The 16,863-nt window shown below is 42.8% G+C and overlaps 1 pseudogene; it reads right to left on the reverse strand.

The window, feature by feature from the left end:
* Window positions 1-6,766: 6,766 nt before the first annotated feature.
* LOC114221377 (non-POU domain-containing octamer-binding protein pseudogene) lies at window positions 6,767-8,159 on the reverse strand (annotated as a pseudogene).
* Between the last annotated feature and the right edge of the window lie 8,704 nt (window positions 8,160-16,863).

Here is a 16,863-nt window from a genome sequence, read left to right on the forward strand (position 1 = left end):
TCATTGCAACTCTTGATAGCAAGAGTTGCGTGCTATTCCTCCCACTCTCCCCACGATTCAGTTACTCTCGTATAGGTAGAATCAAATTAAAGCACACTTCAAGGACATTGAAGGAAACAACATGGGGAAATACGTGGCCCATCATGGGGCTCATTTCATGTTGAATATCCACCTGAATTAAAGAACTGTTATGGCACAGTGGCTATCCCATGTTCCCCACAACACCTCCTCCTGAGCACACTTGAAGACATTCTCTGGCCGCCCTGGCCGCCCATTGTCTGAGTCGTCCCTGGGCCCACAGGGAGTGTGTCTGCAAGTGCAGGGGGCTCGTGGCTCTCTGGACACCTACACGCTAGGCATGAATCAGGGCAAAATGAGAAACACCCCCTCCACCCTCAAAGGAAGGTTATGTCCAGTCACAGATGGCCCAGCCAAGAGATATTTTCAACTCCTGGGGAGGTGGTGTGGGTGGGAGACATTTGGAGTGACTGTACGGGTGGCTGCCTTCTCATTCTCCTGAAGGACTCACTCAGCTCCCTCCCAGAGAACAAGAGGACGGGCAATACGATTCTCAGATGCTTGCTTTCCAGTGATACTATGACCCTGATGTGAGTTGCCATGACAATTTACACATACTAGATCCGCACTCTTTGGGTCTTTTTATGGCCTTATGCGGAATGAAGCCTGTGATATTTTGCTTTGAAATTCTATCCATTCTTACAGACTCTCTAGGTCAGCGATTCCGGCTCCAATGACATCGACATCCTTGCTCCCATTGCAGGAGCAGGACACCCCTCTTGTTGATGGCCCATGGTGGCTATATGAATGGGGCTCTGGGCACGGATTCAGGCGTTTGGGTGTTCCTTGAGCTGGGGGAAAGAGAGGAAGAGAGGACAGTCTGTCATAAGAAAAACAGAATCAGCTGATTAAAAATCAACCACAAAATCTTGGCTTTGGAAGCGATCAGAAAAACTAACTAGCTCAGGTGCAGCATTCCACAGATGGAGAGTGAACACGGAAAGGGGAAGTGACCTGCCCAAGGTCACAGAGCTACTTGGTGGCAAACAGAGGATTAAAATCGAGTCTCTTGACTCCATTTCCAGTTCGGTGCCTTTCTAGATGACACATGATAGGAACACCATATAGCATAGTAGATTTTCTCAAAAAGCAGAAAAGAGGGCCTGCCTTCCTTTAATTACTGCTGAAGAGTTGCATGCTATTGTCTGGTGCTGGAGGCTGAGGATTATGATGGACATTCCTAGAGATATTAATGAATTATTTCCTCTTCCGTTGACTGTGCCACAGGTGTGTGTAGGGCTAATTCGAGGGAATTGATCGCGAGTGATGACTCTCCCCAAAGTCTTCAAAATGTCTGTTCTAAAAGAGCAGGCCAAATAAAAATACATTTCTTTTTAGTGTAAAAAGAAGGCAGACACAGTATACTTGGTTCCAGATTTGCCAACTCTGAAAATCTGCCAACTCTTTATTGCTTCTGCAGTATGCAGAGCTTGAGAATTGGAGCACCTTGATAGGTAGCACCTACATACAGGTGATGAGGAGGAGGGGGGAGCATTTCTTGAATGCGTACTATGTGCTAATCACATAGCTAAAACCAAATCACATAGGAAAGGCTTTACATTTATTCTCTCGTTTTATCTTCTCAGTAACCCTAAGAGGTAGATACTGTTATTCCCATTTCCAGAGGGTAAGCTGAGGCTTAGAGAAGTCTCATGGCTACAAAGAGGTAGATGCAGTATTTATATTCAGACGGGCACAAGAGCCTGTCTACACCCTATTTTTCCTGTAAATTAGAAACACAGCATTTAGAGGTGGAAGGTGCCCGTCTCATCCAAGAGGCACCTTTAATAGGTGAAGAAACAGGCACCCAGAGAAGTGGAATGGTTTGTTCTAGTTACATAATTAGTGACAAACCCCAGGTTTCCAGGCTGAGAAGAATGCCTTCTACTGGATCACTGAAAAGGGTTTTCCCTTGTTTGTTTTTTGTTTTTTTTTAAATGCCTCTGGCAGTGCATTTTGTCAGCAGCTCTCCAGATCTTTAAGGAGAGCTGTGTAGTGGCAGATTAATCCAGATCAGCTACACACAAAAGGGTAGTACTGTGTATCAGCTAAGAATTTTGGCACCATCAGCCATCAGCTACAGTCTTGGGTTATTTATTGATCTTCTCTATGCCTTCTTCATCTTCAACTTTCTTCATCTGTAAAGTAGGGGTAGCAACTTCCTGGAGTTGTGAGTATATATGCACAGGGCTGGACACAATGGGAACTCTGAGTAAGTATAAGCTGGCTTACATAATGATCTGTTCTTATAAATATAGGGGAGAGGAGAGATGGGGGAGGAAGAGGGATTGTTCCCACACTGTGCAAGTAGCACTCTGGCTAATAGGCCATGTGGCCACCCTGTCCTTTTCCCTTGATGCCTTTTAGAGCTGTGTCCAATCTGTTCACACTGCTTGAGCTCCAGTCCATTGGAGCCACGTTTTGTGTCTGCCACACAACCAGCAAGCACTCCTTGCCCTCAGTCCATCCTTCTTGAGAGCCTTTGGTAGGGCAAATCACTTCACTGGCAACTCACTTCCACTGGGCCTGGGTTTGCCCATCAGTTAAAGGAGCAGCTAAAGAGAGTAAAATGTTATGAATTAATTTAACTATATATTAAATAGAACTTTATGGGTGAAGTTAGGGGCACCTGGGTGGCTTAGTCGGTTAAGCGTCTGCCTTCAGCTCAGGTCATGATCTCAGGGTCCTGGGATCGAGCCCCGCATCGGGCTCCTTGCTCAAGGGGAAGTCTGCTTCTCTCTCTCCCTCTGCTGCTCCCCCTGCTTGTGCTCTCTCGCTGTCAAATAAATAAATAAATAAATAAAATCTTTAAAAAAAAAGAACTTCATGGGTGATCTAAGAATCTGTCAAGCATTATCTCTCTGGGAAACTATTCCAAAAAACTATTCAGCAAGGAAATTTGGGGGATATGATCCCTGTGACCTGGAAATACCCTATAATAATCATGCACTTTTGGAAGAAGGAGGATTTTCAAAGGGTGAGGACAGGGATGGTGGGTGGGGGTGGGAGATGGGGGGAAATAGGGATTCGTCTTAGAAGCTGTATTCGAATAGGAGAGGTTGGAAACTGGCACCTTACGAGGGGCTGGGTCCTGAGCATTCTGCTGCCTTTCTGCACAGATAATTACTCTGATGACCTACAGTGAATCCAAAGTGACAGCTGACATGATGCTGCCATCCTGAAGGTTGTCGACCTGAAGTAGCCCAGGTACTGCTGCTGCGTCAATGTTAGGTGATACACAGACCTGAGACGTGTAGAGGGAGTGCATAGAGAGGACAATGTTCTCAGAGCCTGAGGTCAACAGGCTCCCACTGCCCTTTTAGGGAAGCTCCCCCGACCCCCCATCTCCAGTTCTGTTTTCTTCCCTTCCCTGTGTTGGTTAACTTAATGGTTGCTCAGCCTGGCTGACAGCAAGGAGCATCTGAGGACCCAGGAGCTATGCTGGTAGAAGTTCCCTGGGTGTTTCAGTGGTTGCCCAGTTTGGGCACGACCCTGAGATCAAGACCTGAGCCAAAACCAAGAGTCAGATGCTTAACCGACTGAGCCACCCAGGTGCCCCTCTGTCTCCTATTCTTAACCTCTGAAGGTTGGGTTCTAAGAAATAGACTGTTTTGCACAGAGGGATAAAGTGTGAGGTTTGAGTCCCTCTGGTAGGTAAAAAGGAAGGAGTTGAATTCTGCCTCTGCTCTTGGGGCCCGGCCACAAGCCCTGGCAGCCCACGGGAAGGGCCACTGTTGTCTCACTGATCTGAGGGCTGCCTGTGTCTCATCGCCACAGCCCGTGGCGGCGCCTCTTTACAATGTGTCTTCCTGAAGAGGGTGCTTTTCCTCATTCACAAGGTAGAATTCCTGCTAGGTGCTAGGGTTAGAATGGTGCTCACCTTTTCCTCATGGCTTCTTTCACTTAACACAGATCCAAACATGTGTAATGAAAACAGGCTGAATTCATATATATATATTTGAATTTATATTTTTTATTAAGAGTTAAATTATGATCCTCTCATAAAGGCATAAAAGCCTCTTTTATCAGGAAAAAAAAAAGAATTCCTTTTATATTATCACGTATAATATATGGGGACTAAAAGAAAGTCAGCCTTCCCACCCGGGCAAGAAGGGCAGAATTCTCCTGTTTAGTGGGACTAAACCTTCCATGCTTAGTTCCATAAGATGCTTATTGACGTTCTCAATCCTTGCACAGGGGCAGACATCTTGTAGAATCTGCTTGCGAACCCCAGGTACACCCCCACCATCTGACTGGAGGGTGGAGGGCTCTATTGCAGCTGCTGGTTGAGCTCATTGCTGAGCCAGCATGTTCTGTGGGGAAGCAATTAGACAGATCAGAACCAGAAGCTGCCCCAGAGAGCGTATGAATTAAACACTGGAGACCTGAAGTACAGAAGCTACTTCCACTTAGCATCAACTTCACTTTTTCATCTCTAATTTGTGTTGAAGAGTTCTGAGATGTCAGCATTCCTAAAGGGCCTTTCAGTTTTCAGACACTCTTTTTTCTCAAAAGCTACTGGCTGTCTACTGCAAATATGTGTGTGTTTTTAAAAATATTTTATTTATTTATAAGAGAGAGAGAAAGAGAGCATGAGCAGGGGGGAGGGACAGAAGGAGAGGGAGAAGCAGATTCCCCCTTGAGCAGGGAGCCAGATGTAGGGCTCGATGCCAGGACCCTGGAATCATGACCTGAGCCGAAGGCAGACACTTAACCGACTGAGCCACCCAGGCACACCTCATTCACTAAACTTTCAACAACTACTTGTAGAATATGTATTCTGTGCCACACACCATGCTAAACACCAGGAATAAAGATATAAAAAAAACACTTTTGCTGCTCTTATGGAATATTTAGTCTACCAGGATGGACAAACAAGTAAATATGTCAAATTATAATATAGTATAATAAGTACTAAGCTACTTATGAAAACAAAGTACCATGAAAACACATGGGACATGCCCCTAACGTGGACCAGGAGGGAGGAGTCAGGGAAGGATTCATAGAGGAAATGCTGGATGAAACATCTAGAATAATGTTTGAACAAATATCTGGGTATTGTGGCCAAGCCAAGTTGACACATAAAATTAACCACCACAGTCAGTAAACTCGAGAAGAGACATTTCTGTTGGTGGAGGCAAAAGCAGGATTGTAATGTATTAAAAGGCTAACAAGTAAGGAAGTATGTCATTGAGATTTACGGTTCCCAAACCTGGCTGAATTTGAAAATACCTGGGAAGTTTTTTAAAATCCCAATGCTTCAGGCAGCACCCAATATCAACTAAATCAGAATCTTTGTTGGTAGGTCCCAGGCATTAGTGTTTTCTAAAATTCCTCCATTGATTCCAATGTGCCAAGTTTGAGAACCCTTAATATAGATTGAATGCCTCTCAAACTTTAAAGTGCATGTAAATTTCCTAGTAGCCCTGGGTTGGGGCCCATGATTCTGCATTTCTAACAACTGGAGCCCCCAGGGATGCCAATGTAGTCTGCCAATCCACAGATTACGCTTGGCGTAGTGAAGGTATAGATAATTCTTTTCAGTAAGTTTGACTATGAAAAATACAGTGAAATAGGACAGATGGCTAGAAGAAGTTATGAAATCAAGGAAGGATGATTATTATCATTTTAAAGCATAATATAAAAGCATGTTTGTACAGTCATGGGAATGGTCCAGGAAAAGGAGAAGTTAGCAAAGGAAGAGAGATGGGGACAACTAAAAAAGCAAAGTTCTTGAGGAAGCAAGAGGAGTAGGGTCCTGAGTGCAGGTAGAGTGAGTAGAGTCTTCTTTTTTTTTTTTTAAAGGCTTAAAACGTATTTTATTAAGTTGATGCTCTATTACTGCTCCATTTCTCAGAAAAACTCCAAAGATATCAGGGACAAATCAAACATGGTACACCAATAAAAAAAAATGCACAGCATAACTACCAAAGATAGTCAAGGCTAAGAGCTACTGTCCGACCTTCAGCATACAGCAACGCTGTTCCCAAGATTGTACTAGGCCTGTCAAGAAAAGCTGTGAACAGCAACATCATAGACACAAAAGGGCCGGTCCTGGGTTGTCCTAACCCAAGAAAAAAGATGGAGGCAAATTAACACAAGGGTTTTTTTTTTAAAGATACACTAAAATGAAAATCTCTAAGAGAAAATGTCTTCCTTAGGACATGAAGGGGTAATATATGGGATATAACAGAACTGTATGTATGTTGTCTGTGACCTCTGTGGACATTTGCCTGAATTCCCAGCTGCAAGTGAATGGAACAATGGGGCTAAGGTCATTGGGGGTTGCTTGTTTTTGTGGTGTATGTGGCAGGGGTTTGGAGGGTAAAATGAGAAACCAAATAGAACAAAGAATCAAATGATCAAGATTAATGGGTGCTCTAACTGGATCCATTTTGCCATGGTTCCCCCCACCCCCCAACAGGCCCTCAACAATCACATGAGACTTCAGGAATGCGCCACACCAAATCAATTAGTTAAACGATATACCACACAGAACTGATGGTTAAATATTGCCCCTCCCTTGCCCTCAGCCTCCAGCAAACTCTCTCAGAGTAGTTCAGGCAAGGGAAACCTAACTATTGGGAGGAATCCCTAACACTTTTCCAGGGCAGAGTTCTGGCTAATCCAAAAAGGGTCCTTCTTTTAAGGGTTTTTGGGAAACTAGACATTGAAATTTTTATTAGTATCAGCAACATTTGTTTGGAGCAAATTCAGCTCCAGGAGCTGCACAGTTGAATGCAGGAGGGGTTCCACCAATTGCCCCAATTCCTTCCATTGTAGCAGCTTGGCCAAAGCGTTCAGTTGTTGGTGGGGTCAATCCCAAGGTTCTATCTGGCATCATAGTAGCAGTTCCTGGAGGAGCTGGGGTACCAGCTGGTACTGGAGCAGGGGACATTGCGCCTCTGTTGTTGATGCCCATAGCACCTCCCATAGCCATCTGGCCCATCCATATCTCCTGTTCTCTCACATCAGGGCATGTTCCCTTGAATCCTTCCTGCTGTCGCCGCATCATTTCTTCCTGTTGCTGCCGCATCTCTTCCTCATGGCGCCTGCGTTCCTCCTCCTGCCTGAGCTCCAGTTGCTTTCGTTTTTGCACTTCTTGGTTGTGCAGCCCTTCCATCCTCCGGAGTTCTTCTTGACGTCTCATCAAATCCTGTCTCATTAGCATGACCTGGTGCTCATGGCGAGCAGCCTCCATCTCCATCTCCGGCTTCTCACGAGCTTCCTTGATGTTGCGGTCCACTTGGTCCTGCTGCTGCTTCTCCATCTCAATGAGTGCCTTCCAGCGCATGGTATACTCATACTCAAAGGATCCAGGCTGTGCAAATCTGGGTGGCTGCTCTCACTCCTTGTGAAATTGCTGGTTCTTTATAACCAGCTTCTTTGGAAGTCCCTCTTCATCATCCAACTGGTCCATGGGCTCCACCATCACAGGCCAAGGAAATGTGGTTAGCAGGAAGAAGCCTTCACTGCACCTGTCCAGAACTTTCTGAGCAGCTGGCTCCCCTGAGAATTCAGCAGTGCCTTTTCCTTAGGGCCTTCCTCAATCATCCACGATGACTACAGCCCTTTCCACCTGGCCAAACACCGAAAAGGCTTCCTCCAGCAGCTCATTGGAAACATACTGAGGAAGGTTTCGGACTGTAAGGGATGCACTATGGCAGGCAAAGCGCACACACAGCTGCTTTCCACGGAGTGGCATGTTGTCCAGTTCTACTTTGGCAATCTCCGCTAGGGTTCGTGTTTCCAAGCGGATAAAGCCAAAGCCCTTATCCTTATGAATGAAGACTTCGCCTGCCTTCCCATATTTCTCAAATGGTTTCCTCTACTCCTCCTAGTGATGTCAGGAGGAAGATTGTCCACAAAGAGCTGGCTACATTGGGTGAAGGTCTTCTCTCCTGGTTTCCTAAAATTCTTCAGGTCAATAGTCAAGCCTTCATTTTGGTTGCTGGCTTGTTGCCCATTTGCAGGTATTGGTGGTGGTGGCAGCTGGTATTGCTGATGGTGATGCTGATGATGCTTCCTTGGAGTATGGTTTTGCTTCTCCAAGTTAAAGGTTTTATTGCTCTGCATTTTTGCACCCCTCTATCGACTGTTCTCTCCTCAGAATAACGGTGATGCTACCTGAGTGAGTAGTGTCTTAATGGATAGGGAACCAACTGGGGAGAAGGAAGGAGGAGGAAACATGCACACAGGCCTAGAGGAAGACTTATCTCCTGCCAGAGAATTATAAGTGATTCTGTATGATAAGAGCACAGGAAGCATTTGGAGGACTGATCAATAAACCTCAACCTCAACCTCCCCCGGGATATAAAAGTTGATTCAAAATGGATCACAGTCTTAAAAGTAAAATATAAAAATACAAACATTTTTAGGATAAAACATAGGAGAAAATCTTCAGGATCTAGGGCTAGGCAGAGAGTTATTAGGCATGACACCAAAAACACAATCTATGAAAAGGAAATTTGATAAATTGGACCTCATCAAGATGAAAAACTTTTGCTCTCAGGAAGTCCATGTGCAGAGGACGAAGAGACAAGCTACAGACTGGGAGACAATATTTGTACTCCATATACCCAACAAAGAACTAGTATCTAGACTACATAAAGAACTCTCAAAATTCAACAATGAAAAAAAAAAAGGTTAAACAATGCAATTAGAAAATGGGCAAAAGAGGGTGCCTTCGGCTCAGGTCATGATCCTGGAGTCCCAGGATCAAGTCCCGCATCGGGCTCCCTGCTCAACAGGGAGTCTGCTTCTCCCTCTGACCCTCCCCCATCTCGTGTGCTCTCTCTCTCTCTCATTCTTTCTCTCTCAAATAAATAATCTTAAAAAAAAAGAAAATGGGCAAAAGATATGAATAAACATTTCATTGAAGTTGATATACAGATGGCAAATAAACACATGAAAAGATGTTCAACATTATTAGCTATTGTGGAAATGCAAATTAAAACCACAATGAGCTATCAGCACACACTTATCAAAATGGCTGAGATTAATAAAATATGTAGTGATAACACCAAATACTGGTAAGGATGCAGAGGAAATACATCACTCATACATTGCAGATGGGAACATACAATGGTGCAGCCACTCTGGAAAACAAGTGGAAATTTTTTTAATAAAACTAAACCTAGGGCACCTGGGTGGCTCAGATGGTTAAGCATCTGCCTTCGGCTCGGGTCATGGTCCCAGGGTCCTGGGATTGAGTCCCACATCGGGCTCCCTGCTCCTTGGGAGCCTGCTTCTCCCTCTGCTTCTCTCTCTCTCTCTCTCTCTCCCTCTGTCTCTCATGAATAAATAAATAAAATCTTTTAAAAAACCCCAAAAAACTAAACCTATAATTGCCATATGACCCAGCAATTGTACTCTGAGGTCTTTATCCCAGAAAAATGGAAACTTATGTTCACATAAAAATTTTATGAATGAATGTTCAGAGTAGCTTTATTTGTAATAGCCAAAAACTAGAATCGGCTCAAATATCCTTCAACAGGTGAATGTTTGAACAAATTGTGGTATACACACACCATGCAATATTACAAAGCAATAAAAAGAAATTAACTGTTGATACACACAACAACTGGACAAATCTTCAGAGAATTATACTGAATAATAAAAAAAGCAAATCCCAAAAGGGTATATAGTGTATGATACCATTTACAGGACATTTTTGAAATGGCAAAACTTTAGAAATAGAGAGCAGATTAATGATTGCCAGGGATTAGAGATGGGGTGGGATTGCTTGAGGGAGTTGGGTGTGTTATAAAAGGGCAACTTGAGGGATCATTGTGGTGTTGGAACTGTTTAATATCATGATAGGTGGTGGATACAGGAATCTACATAAAGGATAAAATTGTATAGAATTTAATACACACATACATGAATGTGTACAAGTAGAACAGGAAATCTGAATAAGGTGGGTGGATTATACCAAGATTTCTGCCCTGATTGTGATACTGTATTATAGTTTTGCAAAATGTTATCATTGGGGAAAAATGAGTAAAGTGCACAAGAGATCTGTCTGCATTATTTCTACAACTGCATGTGTGTCTACAACTATCTTAATAAAAATTGCATTAGAAAAAAGACAAGCCACAGATTGGGAGAAAATATTTGCAAATCATATATCTGGTAAAGGAATTATACCCAGAATATATAAAGAGTTATCAAAACTCAATATTAAGAAAACAAACAACCTAATTACAAATGGGCAAAACATTAAAACATTTTTTTAAATTTATTTATTTGACAGAGAGAGAGACAGAGAGAGAGCACAAGCAGGAGGAGCCGCAGAGGGAGAGGGAGAAGCAGACTCTCCCTGAGCAAGGAGCCCAATACGGGGCTCGATCCCAGGACCCTGGGGTCATGACCTGAGCTGAAGGCAGATGCTTAACCGACTCAGCTACCCAGGTGCCCCGGGGAAAACATTTTAACAGACACTTCACCCAGACATATATAGATGGCCAAAAAAAAAAAGCATGCAAAGATGCTCAACATCATTAGTCATCAGGGAAATGCAAATTAAAATCCAATGAGATACTACTACACACCTATTAGAATAGCCCAGATTAGAAAGACTAACCATACCAAGTGTTGATGAGGATACAGAAGAAATGGGACACTCATACAGTGCTGGAGGAAGTGTAAAATGGTATATCCACTTTGGAAAATATTTTGACCTTTTTTTTAAGTTGAGCATATTTTTAGAATTTGACTCAATCATTCTATTCCTAGGTATTTATCCAAGAGAAATTAAAGCAGATCTTTATAAAATACTTGAACATGAATGTTCATAGCAGCTTTATTTGTAATAGCCCCCAAATGAAAACTGCCTGCTTTGGTCTGAATGTTTGTGACCCCCACACCCCCAATTCATATGTTGAAATTCTAACCTCCAAAGTTGATGTTATTAGGAGGTGTGGCTTTTGGGAAATGCTTAGCCTATGAGAGCAAAGCCTTCATGAATGGGATAAGTGTTCTTATAAAAGAGACTCAGCAGAGATCTCTCGCCCCTTCCACCATCTGAGAACACAGCAAGAAGGTACTGGCTATGAACCACAAAGTGGGATCTCACCAGGATGCAACCATGCTGGAACTTTCCAGCTTCCAGAACTGTGAGAAATAAATTCTGTGTTTAGAAGTTGCCCGATCTGCAGTATTTTGTTAAAGCATCTTGAACAAACTAAGAGACAACCCAAATATTCATCAGATGAATGGATAAATAAATTGTGGTACGTTCATAAAATGAAATACTAAGTAATAAAGGAATTAACTATTGATACATTATAAATTTCAAAAAAAATTGTGCCAAATGAGAGAAACCAGTCAAAAAAAAATAAAAAGTACATACTGTATGATTTGATTCATATAGAACTCTAGGAAATTCAAACTAATCTAAAGTGTTAGAAGGCAGATCAGTGGTTTTAGGGAAAGGGGAGAAGGTGATGGTTTGGGAGGAAGAGTGGAGAAATTACAAAGGGGCACAAAGAAACCTTTCAGGTGATCGATACGCTTGTTATCTTGATTGTGGTATTGGTTTCACAGTTATATACCTATATTAAAACTTACTAGCTTGTACAATTTAAATATGTGCAGTTTATTGTATGCCAGTTATACTTCATTGTTTTCAAAAAGGAATTTTTAAAAAGAAAGGGATGTTGATCTTATAAAAATGTAGTTGATTGCTTTGTAATAATCTAATAAAATATATTTTTATTTAAAAAATCTTATCAATTTAGGTGCAGGAGAAACAAATATTAAAGATCGGCCATGTGTAATGATAGTAGATGGGCAGAATTTATAAAAATCCAGAAGGAAGACATACTTAGCTGTGCAAGTGTTTTAAAATTATTTTTCCACTTGAGGAAAAAAATGATTATAAATGAGAGAATGCATTATAGACATGATTTATTTAAGAGAGGTAATAATAGAACTATAGTCAGCAGACCCACCTCAAAGTAAAAGGCATTCACTCTACATCGAATGATTGGTCAATGAATATATATATCCTATGACCTAAAATAAAATGTTTAAGGTAAGCCTCATTTTGACTCCCCAATTTAAGAAAGTTTTCAGTCTTGCTAGAAGTTTTGATAGTGTCAAATAAGAGGTCTTTAAATGATGACGATAAAGATTTTTGTAATAAGCCCCACATTTCCAGCTAAGCCATTATGTATCTTACCTTAAGTGAAAAGGCTGAGCAAGTTCCGTCAGATTCGTCATGCTGTCTTCTCTCCTTTGGATGAAGCTCCCAACCTCTAGAACTTTCAAGTTTCTTGCACTCTCCACCTTCAGGAGTTTGAGCTGAGGCTGTAGAAAGACAGGCTCAGAGGCCCAGAACTCTGCAAAGACATGAAAACCATTTTCCATTGCTATAAATAAAAAGCTGAAACCTGTCACACTTGGTTACCATCACCCACATTAGGAGACACGGACAGAAAAGAAAGAAGCAACATCTGTTACTTTATTTAGGAACCAAGTCTCTGGTTTTCAGGCATGTGGAGATTTTGAATGCCTTACCCCATAAGACTGAACTAGGGAGCACCATGTTCTCTCCCAGTTAGTGTCTACAACACACAGTACCAACTAGAGCAGAAGGAATCACAGTGAGAGCTTCTTTCTCTGCCTCTGTTGACACCAACCATCCAGGGCAGGAAAAAGCTGCATCTCAGAGTCAAGCCCTTCATTCAAAGACTCACCAGAGGGAAAGCACGGTCCCTCCAATGCCTATGGATTATCATCAGCCCATTTCTCAAATCAGCCGTTCCTGGAGACTGAGGAGCAGCAGGAAGATGATCCGCACACCTCTGAGAGTCAAGGTTGCCACCAAGTCAGCTGCCCAATGAGGGTGATACTGTTAGAATAGGGAGTCAGTTAGGTTCTAATGGGATAGCTGGTGGCCAGCAACAAAGTCATGGCCACCTATCGGCAAAGTCAGAGGTCTGTCCTGGCAGCACTCCACAAGAAGCCAGATCAAACCGTTACAGGATTACAGTGTTCTTGTTTCACAGAGTTGAAGAATGAATCTCGCGGACACAAAAGGGTGAAGTGAAGTGAAAGTTTATTAAGTGAAGGTGAGAGCAGAAAGGAAAGAAGAAACTCTCTGGAAGGAGAGCGGTCCCAAATGGGTTGTCACTGAGGGCTTCTAGTGGCAGTCTTTTATTGAGAACTGACTGGGAAACTTGTGGCCTTGAGTTTCTTGTGCCATCTTGGCTTGAGCATGGACTATTGATAACCTCCTTAATGACTTAATTATTTGAGGTTTGGCCATTTTCCACGATACACTGTAGCCGCAAAGAAAAATACTCCCAACCATCCAAGGCCAGGTGGTCTGCCTCCTTATCTCTTGTTCAATCTGTCCTAGAGTTTCTGCCTGCCAGGAATAGTTTCAGAGCCCAGCCAGGGGCCCCCTACCTCTCCCTGTCTATACCTTAACACTTTCCTTATTCAAAACCGTACAGGCCCAAGATGGTGGGTGCCAGGACAGAAAATCCCTGACTACATTAGGAAGAAAAAGTGGGAAACCCTGTTTCCCACCCCCAAGTAATGAATATCCTGCCCCTTAGTTAACAACTGTCAATAAAAGGTAGAAACGCAACCTCCATGACACACAGCTCTCTCTCTAGCTTGCTCGCTTTCATATCTCTCGAGTATACTTTTTGCTTTTTTTTTTTAAAGATTTTATTTATTTATTTGAGAGAGAGAATGAGAGATAGAAAGCACGAGAGGGAAGAGGGTCAGAGGGAGAAGCAGACTCCCTGCTGAGCAGGAAGCCTGATATGGGACTCGATCCCGGGACTCCAGGATCATGACCTGAGCTGAAGGCAGTCGCTTAACCAACTGAGCCACCCAGGCGCCCCTACTTTTTGCTTTAATAAACTTTCCCACTTGCGTCACTCATCTGCTCTGTTGTGTGCCTGTCCTTGAATTCTTTCTCGAGACAAGACCGAGGAACCTTCAGCGACACTTTTGGGACGGGCTGGGTCAAGGATCCGGGGCCTGGGATCTCTCCAGTTCACCTGGCACCAAACCCACCCCATCAATCAAAATTTGGGGCACTTCCCTCAAAGTGTATTTGTATTTTCATTATAAGTCATATACATGTTTTCTTGCATTAATATATTCCACTCATTTTACATCAAACACATCAAGGGGATGAGTTAAAGATGAAAGAAATATTTTTAATACTGAGATAGCCATGACGACTTTATATCACTATTAGCGAATACCCAAAGGTATGTTACACACTTAGGACAAGGTTCATTATTTAAAAATAATGAATGCAAATCTCACAAATTCTTTCAAATTGAGGATTTGGGGGGGGGGGCAAGTGCTTCAGCTTTGATGATATCTCCATTGTGTTTTACTTTTAAGTGAGGCTGATGAAGAAATCTATTAAAGGACAAAAATTCAACTGAGTACATTAGAAGATCTAATTGGCTTGGTTAAGTGATTCATGAATGGGGCAGCCTCTCCCCTAGCAAGCAGAGGGGAACTCGGGAGAGCTGTACAGAATGGAAGGCTTTTATAGTTAGAGTGGTGGGGTGAGGAAGTTATTGGCAAAAGGAAGAAAGGATTGTTCCAGGCAAGGTCACTTTCCCTCAGGAGGAAGAGCAGAGGGCCTTATCATGCCTATTACCTCATCTTCCCTTGGGGGATAGAAAGGGCCCACGTGACACATTGCCTCACTGGTGCTGACTGGAAAATTCCTGACCAGCTAAGACAACATTTCTGAGGAAAGTTGAAACTGCATTTAGGTTAGGTATTAAGACCTGATTCGGAGACTTGATGTAAGTGTCACCTAACTATTGACTTTCTGTAGTTCCTTTGTGCTTATACTACTGACAATTTCCTCACAGAAACTTCTCCGCAGCTACTCCTCTCCATCTGAGGGAGGGTGTTCTGGAACCCCTTGCACCAAACCAGTCTCTCTCTCTCTTTCCCTCCTGTTTGGCTTTTTCTTCAACTCTTGTCTCCTTCTCACCCACCTCTTTCTTCTATGAATCACTTAGCTTCTCTGCTTTGTCCTTGTCTTTTCCTCCAGCTTTGACTAGAGGCTCCCATCTCTAAATATTCTCCATCTTAGTTAACGAAAGCTTGTGTGTTCCCCTTTACCTAGTCCTAGCAGGAGAGGGGAGAAGGGCACGGGGAAGCTGAGAACATACGCATATTAATAAATCTGTTCTTTCCCCACCTCTGTGAATAAGGGATTGCAATGAGAATTAGGAGGCAACATCTGTATGAACAACCCACAAGGAAATCTGAAAAAGTGATTTCAAGTACTTGAAGTTTGGGAACTGTTCCCACTTCCATCAAGAAGGTGGTTTTAGAACAAAACTGTTAACCATATCCTTGGGCAAAAGTGAAAGGACATGACCTAATGAAGTGATCCATGGAACCAAATATTTAGAGTCAGAATGTCAACAACAAGATGAAAGGTTACTTATTTATTGTGGTTTGGCCATTTGTACTTTACATTAAAAGAGAGCGAGCTAGGTGAACTGATGCAAGATCTGATATTTATGTAAGATACGTTAGAGACTGTCAGAAATCAGCAGCGCATTTCTACTAGAATAGGAAAAGAAATAAAGGGTATTCAAGAGACGGAACAAGTGAACAAGTGGTATATAAAATCTCTCAAGGAAGAGAGTAGAGCCAAAGGATTTACAGACCAACATAGACATTCCTGGCTGGGTGAGGAATACACTGAAATACACTGATGAAAAAAAAAAAGGCAAAACAAAAAAGAAAGATACAAAGTTATAAGTCGAGGTAATGAGAAAAGAAATGAGAAGGGCAAGGAAGAATGAAATAAAATGTCCTTAAAAATGCAAGAAAAGGAAAGAAGAAAGGGTGGTAGTGAACTTAAAGAGAGAAAAAAGAGTAACGTTCAAATGCTGTGAAAAGAGAAATTTCTGGTGTTGAGGAAATTTTTATTTAATGTTTTCAGAGTATCAAAAGTCAGGGGAAAATGTTTCCCCAGCTTTGAATTTCTTTCTGAATGATGAAAACCTAGTCACATATTTATTCCTAAACCAATCATTGGCAAGGGGAATAGCACTTCCAGGTTTGGTTAAGATAATCTAGGTTCCCAGGAGTGCTGCTGCCCCTGAAGTTCATGGCCACCTGAGAATGAAAGAAAATTGGGGGAGGAGAAATTGGGGTGACTTGGGCAGGAAACCTCTGGAGAGAACCTGCTACAGAGGCACATATAGATTTGGTGACACTTAGGCTAGTCCTTGAAGAATAGGTCAGATCTAGACATGGAAAAAATGGGGGAAAGAGCTTCCCATTTGGAGGGAAAACCTGAGTGAAGGCACAGAGACAGTGGCGTGCTGAGTGTGTTTCTGTCTGGTGCATTAGATGGTGGTACCCCCACGGGGAAGTGGTGTCAGATCACACGCAAGGATATATGGTTTTCAGATCATAAAGAGCCTTGAATGCCAGGCAATAGAATCAGGAATTTATTTGGTAAAGTAAGTTTAAACCCACTCCTTTTGCTTATATTCTTAAAAGTTTTGATTCTGGTTTTTCTTCCTCCCTTCCTGATGTTGGGGTTTGAAGGGGTCAGAAATAGTACCCCTGCCAGTGCCCTTGAGCTTAGAAACAATTGAGATGGGGCGCCTGGGTGGCTCAGTCGGTTAAGCATCTGCCTTCGGCACAAGTCATGATCTCAGAGTCCAGGGATTCAGCCCTGTGATGGGCTCCCAGTTCAGCAGTGAGTCCGCTTCTCCCTTTCCCTCTGCCCCCCCTGCTCATGCTGTTTCTCTCGATCACTTTCTC

Source organism: Eumetopias jubatus, unplaced genomic scaffold (assembly GCF_037043125.1).
Source record: "Eumetopias jubatus isolate StellerSeaLion01/CBP00866 unplaced genomic scaffold, mEumJub1_p1.0 scaffold_7, whole genome shotgun sequence".
NCBI classification, from domain to species: domain Eukaryota; kingdom Metazoa; phylum Chordata; class Mammalia; order Carnivora; family Otariidae; genus Eumetopias; species Eumetopias jubatus.